At 50.3% G+C, this 9,947-nt stretch overlaps 1 long non-coding RNA gene across 1 annotated transcript; it reads left to right on the top strand.

The window, feature by feature from the left end:
• The first annotated feature begins 278 nt into the window (after positions 1–278).
• Positions 279–9,607, top strand: LOC129496668 (uncharacterized). Its single transcript, XR_008661825.1, has 4 exons — positions 279–395; positions 2,951–3,064; positions 3,977–4,099; positions 9,477–9,607. It is a non-coding gene; the product is annotated as an uncharacterized LOC129496668 (long non-coding RNA).
• Positions 9,608–9,947: the final 340 nt, after the last annotated feature.

Below are 9,947 nucleotides of genomic sequence, written 5' to 3'. Positions count from 1 at the left end.
GCAGGCAAAGTTTGCCTTCAGAAGTGACCTCTCAGGGGAAAGAGCACAGGGCGTAGCGAGGTGCCTACTGATGCCCTTCCGTGTCCTGGGTTCCCTCCGGGATTGGAAAGTCAGCCTAGCCCCTCAGAGGCTGGCCTGCGGCCTGTTGCTTGTGCCACGTTGGACTTAATGGCAGCTCTTGCTATGATCTGGGAAGGAGAGGGAATTGCTGCCAAAGAGAGACAGAGGCAGGGATGTTTTTAAGTGTCTCGAAATTCTACTTTACAACCCTTGGGACACTGCCAGCGAACAGACCACGGGCTCAGTAGCAGCCACCAGGAATGTCTTCTCGAAGCAAGAGGATCCTGGGTTGCGGAGGGGTTGGTAACCTCTGGCTCAGCCAGGAGGAGCACCAGGTCTGTAAGAGGAGGACTTCGGAGCTGGGGACTCACCTGCCTCTGTGAGCACAGCCCTAAGCCCTCTTAGGATCTGACCTTGACAGGAATGGTTTCCTGCATGTTCTCTCTCTGATTTCCTTCTTATCTCTCTTTCTTCCTGGCCCCAGCTTTTCTACCTGCCTTCCAGAATCTCCCTGGGGATGGCCCTTCCTGCTTCGCATGCCCCCTCATCTTTTTCAGCCTCCAGCCTCCATCCCTCCGCCCTTGGCATTGGGCAACTGCCTCTGGTGCCCTCCCTTCTCTCCTGGGCATCCCCAGTCACCCCTGGCTCCTGAGAAGCAGGTTCCAGACCTGGAAAGGCAAGAGGGGACCGCTCAGAGCCTGGGGATGGGAGTGAGAGCCCCCGGGTGCCCCCTGAGAGGCTGTCTGACCCCGATCCTGGGGGCAGGAGGCCAGGGCAGAGTCTGCACATAGAATGGGACAGAGGGACCTAGGGGGTGTCAAAGTTTCAGGCCACTCCTGAACTAACCCCAAATCTCACCCCTAATTAGGTCATCTTCTCCAGAGAGCGACTTGCCTCTGGCCAGGTCCTGTGGGCCTGGCTCTGGACAGGGGAGCCTGGCATGTGCCTCGCCTGCTCCCCGCAGCACCCCCTTGCCCACAGCTCCCCCCAATCTTCGCAGCACCCCCTTGCCCACAGCATCCTGTTGCCTGCAGCGCCCCTCTTGCTCCCCACAGCACCCCCTCGCCAGCAGCACCCTGTCGCCTGCGGTGCCCCCCTGCTCCCCACAGCACCCCCTCGCACGCAGCACCCTGTTGCCTGCGGTGCCCCCCCACTCCCCACAGCACCCCCTTGCTCGCAGCACCCCTTGCCCGCAGTGCCCCCTCTGCTCCCCGCAGCACTCCCTCGCCTGCAGCAACCCCTGGCCTACAAACCCTGTCTCCTGCGGCGCCCCCCCTGCTCCCCACAGCACCCCGTTGCATGCAGCACCCTGTCGCCTGCGGTGCCCCCCTGTTCCCCACAGCCCGTGCCCACAGTGCCCCCCACTCTCCACAGCACCCCCTCACCTGCTGAGCCCCTCCTACTCCCCGCAGCACCCCCTTGCACGCAGCACCCTGTCGCCTGCGGTGCCCCCCTGCTCCCCACAATACCCCATTGCCGGAGGCGCCCCCCCAGGTCCGCCCCCCCTCCCCCTCCCCCGCAGCACCGCCCCTCCCCCTCCCCCCTCCCCCCTCCTCCCTCCCCCCGCCCCCCTCCCCCTGCGCCTCCGGGTGCCGGCGGGCGGCCGAGGACCGGGCTGAGCCCGAGCCGGCTCCGGCTGTCTGCGCGCCGCGCTCCAAGGCAGCGGGGTGAATGGCCGGCATCCAGCCCCGCCGGCAACTTGAAAATAAAAATAAAGCAGAGAGAAAAGAAATAAATAATAAGGAGCGCGCCCGAAAGCCAAAGAAAATACAATCGCGGGGCGAGCGGGGGTGGGGGGGGCTGCAGCCGGGCCTGGCCCTGGACGCGGCGGGGTCTCTGTGCTCCCCCCAGGCCCCCCCCGGCCCCCCCAGGGCCACCCCCTGCGCGTCTCTGTCCTAATTGCAGAAACACAATCCGGGGCTGCCCCGCCGCGCCCGGGCGAGGCCAGGAGAGGCCGCGAGCACCCCCCCCGCCCCCAGCACCCTCCCCGCCCCCCAGCACCCCCCCAGCACGCCCCCCCCAGCACGCCCCCCGCCCCGCAACAGGGCCCGGCTTGTTCTTTGTGCGGCAAATATTTATTTTGGTTCAAGTGGACGCCTTTCCACAAAGACCACCTGGTTGTAATCAATAACACCTATTTTCAGATAATCTGCCGCTCTCTAGGCAGAGCCCACGGCGCTCACCCAAACAGAGACCTTTTCAAAGGGCACTTTAAATGGGCTGGATTCAGCCGGCTGGAGGAGGGACCCGGCTGGGGGGGGAGGGGGGGGCCCGGGGAGCCCCGCGGACCTGGGTGGTCAGGCCCTAGCGCCCGGGCGGGGCGCTGCCAGGTGGCCCTCTCCCCTGGGACCCTGATGGGGGCGGGGAGAGCTTCCAGGAATGTTTCTCCAAACAAATGAAAACCTTTCTTTGGTGGGCCAAATGTTGCTGCGGAGGTAGGCTTCTAGAAACTCTGACAGCAGCTTCCCCTGCCTTCCAAAAGAGCATCTCCTTGTCCAGTCGGGGTTTGGGCAGAGGCGCCTCACCCTGGCCAGCCTCAGAGGAGCGGCAGGGCTTCCCGCACCTTCCTCGCAAAGTGAGCATCAAGCCAAGACCATCTCCCAGGACAGCCGTTCATGCAGGAATGCGTGCTCATCACCTACCTGGGGCTGCCCGGTTCCAGGGCTCCAGGGCCAGATGCGGCCTGGAGCAGAATGGATAAAACCCTGCCCTCCTGCTGCTTAGGTTCCAGTGGGGAGAGACAGACAATAAAGGCCAAATACTCAAAGAGTGAAGTGTATTCCAGAAAAAAGAGAGTATATGGAGATTGCTTTGAAAACTGTAAAGTGCTTTGTGTTTCAGCCCTGAGGTGGAAACGGCTCTCTGGGCTGCTTTGTCTCCTCTGTGGCAGGTACCGAGGAGATGAGTGCACGCCGGTGGACAACGCCAAGAGTCAGAAGGTGCTGCGGGTTCCATCACATTTCCAGTGGAAACAGCAAGCCTGGGTTCAAGTCCACCTACTAAGGTAATTTCAGAGCCTTGGAATCCTCAACCACAAATCAGCTCAGTAACACCCACTTCACTGGGGTGCTGTAGGATTAGATGAAAACCCATAACCAACTTCACCCACTGATACTTCCTTCCTCCCCAAGAAGCCATATTTTAGTTTAGGTCCAGTGGTGATGTAGTATCCTGGTGTAAAATGGCATTTTTAGACTTTTCATAACATAATTTAAGATTCCAGGTGGAGCATGGAAACCAAATGTGTCCTGGAAGCTGAGGCCAGGGGTTGCTTTCATAGGAGACGCTGGGCTGGGTCATTCCGCACTTGGTGTCATCCTGACTCTGGCAGGAGGGATGGCCTAGGCCAGCCAGTCTGGGTGCCTGCCATGCCCACAGCCCCACTCAGGGAAGAGCCAGGGCTGCTCTGTAACATGTGACTCTCTGGGTCACCACCGTGGGGCCCTGACCCAAGGACAGCTAAGCCATGAGCTTCAAGTAATCCTTGAGGTGTTTTGAGTGAGGTGACAATAATTAGCTTAGCAAGTAAATAACTCGGCAGACCTTCTCTCAAACAATTTTTTAAAAGATTTATTTATTTATTTGAAGGGGTGGGGTAGGGGCAAAGGGAGAGGCAGAGAGAAACTTTAGCAGACTCCGTGTTGAGCGCAGAGCCCCGCAAGGGGCTCCATCCCACCACCCCAGGATCACCACCCAAGGTGAAACTGCTCAACCAACTGCACCACCCAGGCACCCCTCTCCATCATTTTAAGGGGCATATGGAGAGATGGAGGTGTGTGGTGGTGGAAGGACACAAAAGTGGATGTGAAGAAGGTATCTTGGTCATGGGAACTGAGAAGCATCTTCTCTTGACTTCCTTGGGCTCTAGTAGCTTCCTTGTTCCAGGCTCCCTGAGGCTGTCTGTCCATTTTTGCAGACACTCACCTCCCTCATCACCATGGGTGTTTTAGAGTGAGTTCCCAGTACCTCAGGGACTCTGAATGAGCGCCTGTCCCTTATGACGCAAAGATCTACCTTCTGTGAGATCTGTCTGTATAAGGTAAGCATGCTCCTTAACCATATATGGCCAGGGTGGGGGATAGGCAGATGATGGGCACAATGGCATTAAAACCTCTGTAGATAAAACCATTCAAAAGACTTGTCCTTTAATCAGTTACTAAGGGCTTCCAAGCTATCATCCCGAGAAATAACTTCTCATGTCCTAATGCTGTTTTCTCCATCCTTAGAGATAGCTGGGAATTGGTCCTGGCTGGGCCGGAATTTATGTCACTGCTCTTCATCAAGAACGTGGCTTTGTCCCTCTGATGAAATGTCCTCGGCACTGATGGTTAGCTCGGAGCTTGCTGAGAGATGAAACTTGGGCTCAGACAACCCAGTGGGGGTGGATGGCCCCGGAAAGATTATGATAAGGAAGGGGTGAAGGACAGGAAGAAGGGTGGTGTGCTGGAATTTAGGATAATTGAATTTGCTGTGCAGCCAGCAGTAATGACCTGGGTCATCCGTTGGATCTTTGGTCGTAAATCCACTAAGATCAGGAAATTCCAGGGTTAGGCCAATCTTTCCATTTTTTTTTTCCTCAGAGATGAAGATGGTTGAGGATTTAGAGAGGAATGGTTTTCACCTTCTCAAGATGCTATGACTCTGAGTAAACTCATATTTTTGCATTTAGCTGGTTAAACTTATGTCTTAGAAGCCAAATTATCTGTTCCTCTGGCTTTTTGTCATAGTTTCTCTCAGGAAAACCAGCAGGACTTCCTATATAAAGAACGTTTGTCCATCTGCTCTGTTACCCAAAGTGCTGGAGGTGAACTAGACTCCCTCCAGGGACCTACTGCTTGTGAATTATGAGACCTTGTTTTGACTCCAGTTTTCTCTCCATTGTCTTTTGGACATTTGCTAAGACAAAGCTGTGGAGCCATTTGTAATGAACTCTCAACAAATTGAGTAACTGATCTCCTGAAATCTAGATCTTTCTTGCAAAGTAAGACTTAACCTAAGTGCACATTCTATGCAAATGATTTTTGAGGCATCTCCAGAGTTTTCCAGAAACCTTGCAGAACAAATACTCAGAATATAGGATATTCTTCTAGGAGTGAGGTATAGGTAATGGGCTAGCATCTCCTAGCAGAATGCAGGTCTCCTAGGCATGAAGGGCAGCTTGGGGAAGACTCTGTCTTTGGCCACACAGCTTGCTGTGGGGATGAAAATCCTTGCTTTCTTCTGCTACTCTCTCTTCACTCCTATCTGACCAAAATATTCGAGGGTTAGCTTTGAACACGAGTGGCAAGTCTAGGATTTGGTTGCTGGATTGAAGCCACTTGAAAAATTAGATCCATTGGAGTATTGTGTCTTAGATTCTGATCAGGGAATCACCAAAGTTCCTTAAAGATTCAGTGTATAAAAAAGAAGACTGAGAATCCTCCGCGGTACGCTTTTGAAGGCGAATTTAAGCTACAATTTAGTTGACTTTGCTTTTCAGAATCAGTGGCAAGTTCATATTTCTTCCCTACAGGCTACATTCCTTCGGACAGAGAGTTGAAACTCTCCACATTTTAAATATCTCAAGGTGGATGTCTTATGAATAGTGGTTTCTGAGTAGTCATATGTTCTGTTATGATTTTTTTTAATGACAATACTTTGAGTTACTCAGAAAAACCCTAGGTAAGTAGAAGTTCCTCAAAAAGACAAAGAGCAAATGAAGGGAAAGTTGTCAGGAAAAGCTGAGGTATCTGGAAAGTATCGCTAGAGTATATGTGATGCCTGATTAAACATTTCTGGAAGTCAGAGCCTCAAGACAATATAAGAATCAGTGGGGAAGGAAATGCTACATCTTCTGGGGAAACCAATGAATGACAGACAATGACTTGGTAAAAAAAAAAAAAAAGAAAAGAAAATTTCCAGCAAATTATAGGAGTGCTCTGGTCTTATACTTTTACCATATCTCTCATGTTTTTATTTTCTCTTTATGTCTCCGGAGTTAACCAGAAAGTCATGGTGCAGACACCTCACCCTGCCTCTCAGACCTGCTGGGCAGCTGGGCTCCGATGCGTTCTGGTCGGCAGGTGCAGTCTGACAAACAACAGACCCATGTATCAGATCCTTCTATAAAGCCAGGCACTTGCTAGGTGCGAGGAATTAAAAAGAAAACATTAGGCTCAGCAGTTCCTATCCTTCCTGTCTTTATAGTCTAATGGAGGACACAGACCCTCAGATATAAAATAGATTCTGGGTCTTAGCCCAGCTCAATAGCCAAAAGTAATTAAAAAGTTGATTCCATTCTTCCTAAAAAACATTTATGGCATATCCCAGAGCATTGTTTTTTCACACTGAGTATCCATCTCTCCCCCCACCCCCGTTCCAGTCTCTCCCCTGGATACCTAGCACAAAATTATCTGCTTCATTTTATGCCCATCCCCAACTAGCTCCTTAGTCTCTCTCGCTAAATCCTCTACTCTTCTCTCCTTTCTCTTACTGTTCTCTAGAATCTGCGTGTCAGAGGTGTAGGCGCGCGCGCGCACGTGTATGTGTGTGTGTGTGTGTGTGTGTGTGTGTGTGTGAATGCAGAGACAGGCAGAGACCACACATTAGTGAGGTTTGGAGCCCCTTGTTCTCCCACCATGGCCAAAAGATACACACATGCAGTGAGCTATGTGTGGTTTGAAATGTATATTTACAGATCTTCTCTTTATCTGCTTCTCTTCCCTTTTCTCTTTCCCTCTCTCTTCCCATTCATTTCCTTTCTCTCCAGAAGTATTTATTCTTGAAGCCATTCGGGGGGAACAGAGCAGGCCAAGTATCAAAGTGCAGTGGTAGCAGGGCCTGCCCTGGGTGAGAAGGGCACCATGTGGAGGAAAGACAGTGGCCGTGGGGGACTGGGGTGTGACCTGTCGTGAGAGGCAGGGCTTGAGCAGAATGAGGATGGTGTCCTTGCAGAGGGGTGACCTGGCTTGGAGTGTCAGGGCTTGGACTGGGTGAAGAGGACATCTATACGGAAGCACAGCCTGGTGTAGGGTAAGGAGGGAGCACATGGTGAGGTGGCCAGAGTCGGAACTGGGAGCGGGGAGGGGGGGCAGCGGGGCAGCAGAGATGGACACGGTTACTTGCAGAATTGATAAGTGCATATATTCTGCTTAATGGAAACCATGTTTCTCATTGTCAAATAAGGGAATTACAATAAGGAAGGGGAAAAACTAGGTGAACCCTGTGGTGTTAGATCAGAAATGGCTGCATCTGCGTGAACTTCGGGTTTTCAATATGAATAGATAAAGAAATAAATACAGATACCAATGTCTAAGCATATGTGATGGTTATTTTTATGTGTCAATTTGACTGGGTGAAGTGTTGCCCGGATAGCTGGTAAAACATTATTTCTGGGTGTGTCTGTGAGGGTGTTTCTGGGAAAGATTAGCATTTGATACAGTAGACCAGAGGAAAGATCTTCCTCACCAGTGTGGGTGGGCACCATCCAGTCTGTTGAGGGACAATCTGCACAAAAAGGGGAAGAAAGGGTAAATCCTTTTCCTCTGCTTCATCTGAGACATCCACCTTCTTCCGTCCTCAGACACCAGCACTCCTGGTTCTCAGGTTTTCAGAATTGGCTTGGGACTTACATCATTGCCCCCCCTCCCACCCCATTCTCTGGCCTTTGGACTGACTGAGATTGAATTACATCACTGGCTTTCCAGGCTCATCAGCTTGTTTCTCTGGACAACCCTAACGGGATATGTGTGTATATAGATCTCTTTCTGTTGTGTCTATGTGATGTATGTATATGCAGGTACAAATGTTGCTTAGCTCTGTCCCCTGAAAAGGTCCAGGAGCAGTGATGCTACAATAGCAATGAGCACATCTAGCACCGAGATATTGGGTTCTAAATATCATTTCCCATTAAAAAGAACCTTTTCTCCAAGAGATCCTAAGAGGAAACAATAGATTTCATGGTTAGGACAAGGAGCCTAAAATATGTTGCTGGAAAAACAAGGAAGTGCTCAAAGATCTCTTGAGCAGATCAAAGGACATATCAAGGGAACATATCAAAGGACACACAAGCCAGCTTAAATAGCGTCTCACTGGAGCAAGTGCATCACCAAATCAAACAATGATAGGAACATATATCCAGCAGATAAAATAAGAAACCATGAGTCTCTAGCAAAATAAATGAATGAACATATTGAATTTTGAAGATGAATATTTACGTAATTTCAAAGTACCTACCCACAAAATACTTGTTAATTGCAAAGGGGAAAAGAGTAACTGTGCAGTGGACAAGACTGGAAGACACCGCAAAATGAACTTGATCAATAATGGGATAAATTGAAAGTGTGTGCCACCCATAGTGTGTGGAGAAGGCACTCATCACTGCCACCAGAGATTCCTAGCCTAAATCTGATAATGAAGAAATACCAGACATCTCCACATTGAAGGCCATTCTACAAAATAACTGGCCCAAAATACTCATAGTCGTCAAAGTCCTAAAAGTCACGGAATGACTCAGGAGTGTCGCAGACTAAACACATGGGACAACTAAATGCAATTGGACTTACGAACAGAATCCTTTTGCTACAAAAGGCAATAGTAGGACAATTAGTTAAGGGTACATGGTGCCTACGGGTTACGTGGGAGTGGTCTGCCCATCTTAATTTTCTGATTTTTCACGATCATATTGGATTATGTAGGAGAAATACACACTGTTTGTGTTTGTTTTTTTGTAGGAAATGCACACTGAAGGATTTGGTGTGATGGGGCATCAGGTCGGCAGCTTTGGAGTGGCTCGATAAAAAATGTCCTTCGTAAACGCAGCTCCTCCGTTAGTTTGTGACTGTTTCAAGCTTTTACAATTTTTAAAATTAGAATAGTATATTCATAATATGCATAAGAATTGAGGAGTGTGATTTGACTCTATTTTATGATATCAGAGAAGAACAGAGAGCTACTTACCAAGACGGTATCTTGGATTTCCACAGTTCTCTTCGACACGTGGAACATTTTATTTGTAGTATCTCACTTAGCTCTCGTGATAGCCTTGTACAGTTAGGACTATAATCTTCGCTTTGCAGAGGGGAAAATCAAGCGTCAGATACAGCATGTTATCATCATGAGGATAGTGGAAATGCTGGGCTTCACACCCAGGTCTCTCTGATTCCACCCCCCCGCCCCGCCCCTTTATCTGTTCTCTGAGCATGTAAACGACTGGCCCACTACTGCGTCCTGCTGCCACCACAGCAAACAAAACACCGTCTCTTCTCTCATGGAACTTACAGGCTGCTTGGGGTCTGCAAACAATCGGAGCCAAGCTTACCAAGCATAAAATCCCAGCTCCAAGCCCCTATTTCTTAGCTGATTTAAAAACCCAACCCAGCATTTCTGACAAAGGGCATTTTTAGCATTCTTTCATAACAATCTCATTTTATTTGCAGCATCCCGCAGCTTGGCAGCGTGCTTGACAGACCTCAGGTGTACACAGAGCCAGTGGAGGGCAGGAGCCCAAGCGGGGCACGACGAGGGCCAGCCGGGCATGGGGGACACACGATGAGTCTCTGGAAAATCCAATTTACTCCCACTTTTCACCCATTTGGAAAATGCCTTATTGCCCACAAAGCAAAATCTACCCTGCGCTCAACTCCCCGAACAAAGTGCTCACTGGTTACCGAGGATTTAATAAAAGTTCTTGGAAAAACCTAGCAAATACTAGCAGATAACAGTGATTGCGTATATACTTCCCGTACAGTAGTTAATAATAAAGGGTTTTCCACGTGTGTCATCCAGTACCTCACAGGAACTCTTACAGGAGACGTTACTCAGCTGCCCAGTTCGGGGAAGTGCAAACGAGGTGCCCAGTAGGCGGAAGGGTCAGAATTTGAACCCAGCACCTCTGGCATTGCATCCTT

The sequence above is a fragment of the Nyctereutes procyonoides genome, unplaced genomic scaffold, assembly GCF_905146905.1.
Source record: "Nyctereutes procyonoides isolate TBG_1078 unplaced genomic scaffold, NYPRO_anot_genome, whole genome shotgun sequence".
Lineage (NCBI taxonomy): Eukaryota > Metazoa > Chordata > Mammalia > Carnivora > Canidae > Nyctereutes > Nyctereutes procyonoides.
This window is presented reverse-complemented; position numbering and strand designations above follow the sequence as displayed.